The sequence below is a fragment of the Talpa occidentalis genome, unplaced genomic scaffold (assembly GCF_014898055.3).
Source record: "Talpa occidentalis isolate TD23 unplaced genomic scaffold, MPIMG_talOcc4v2.1 talOcc4.557, whole genome shotgun sequence".
NCBI classification, from domain to species: Eukaryota; Metazoa; Chordata; class Mammalia; order Eulipotyphla; family Talpidae; genus Talpa; species Talpa occidentalis.
In genome coordinates, this window is record NW_023604925.1 from 4,348 (window position 1) to 5,796 (window position 1,449).

Below are 1,449 nucleotides of genomic sequence, written 5' to 3' on the forward strand. Positions count from 1 at the left end.
AAGAAGAAATAGAACACCTAAACAGACCAATTACAATTAGCGAAATTGAAATGGTAATAAAAAACCTCCCAAAACAAAAGCCCAGGACCTGATGGATTTACAAATGAATTCTACCAAACATTCAGAGACGAATTTGTGCCTATCCTTCACAAACTCTTCCAAAAAATTGAGAAGGAAGGGACAATACCAAACACGTTTTATGAAGCCAACATTACACTAATACCAAAACCGAACAAGGACAACACAAAAAAGGAAAACTACAGGCCAATCTCCCTAATGAACACTGATGCAAAAATCCTCAATAAATTTTAGCTATCAGAATCCAACAATGTATCCATAAGATAATTCACCACGACCAAGTTGGATTCATTCCAGGGCACAAGGATGGTTTAACATCCGAAAATCAATCAACGTTATCCAACACATCAACAAAAAGAAATATAAAAACCATATGATAATATCAATAGATGCTGAGAAAGCTTTCGACAAAGTGCAACACCCATTCATGATAAAAGCCCTTGAATTCTTGGGATACAAGGAACATACCTCAACATCATAAAGGCCATCTATGACAAGCCAACAGCCAGTATCATTCTCAATGGTGAAAAGCTGAAAGCAATTCCATTAAGATCTGGAACAAGACAAGGATGTCCACTCTCACCATTGCTTTTCAATATAATACTGGAAGTCCTAGCCAGGGCAATAAGACAAGAGAAAGACATCCAAGGAATCAAATAGGAAAAGAAGAAGTCAAACTATCACTATTTGCAGACGATATGATATTATACATAGAGAACCCCAAAAACTCCACAGAAAAGCTAATTCAACTCATCAATCAGTTCAGTAAAGTGGCAGGATACAAAATCAACACGCAAAAGTCAGTAGCCTTCCTATACACAAACAATAAATCTGAGAAGAAGAAATCAAAAAACCATCCCTTTTGTTATTGAAACAAAAAAAATCAAATATTTGGGAATAAATCTAACAAAAGAGGTAAAGGACCTATACAAAGAAAACTATAAAACACTGTTAAAAGAAATAGAAGAAGACACAAAGAAATGGAGAGACGTCCCTGCTCATGGATTGGAAGAATAAACATTATTAAAATGGCCATCCTGCCAAAAGCAATTACAGATTCAATGCTATTCCAATCAAATTTCAATGTCATTCTTCAAAGAAATAGAACAATTATTGATGAAATCATATGGAATCACCAAAAACCCCGAATAGCCAAAGCTCTCCTGAAAAAAAAAGAAGGGAATGGAGGCATCAGACTCCCAGACTTCAAACTATACTACAAGCCATAATCATCAAAACTGCATGGTATTGAACAAGAACAGAATACAGACCAATGGAATCGAATAGAAAATCCAGAAATAACCCACAGATTTATGGTCAACTAATCTTTGACAAAGGAGCAAAGAATATGCATTGGAGCAAAGAAAGTTT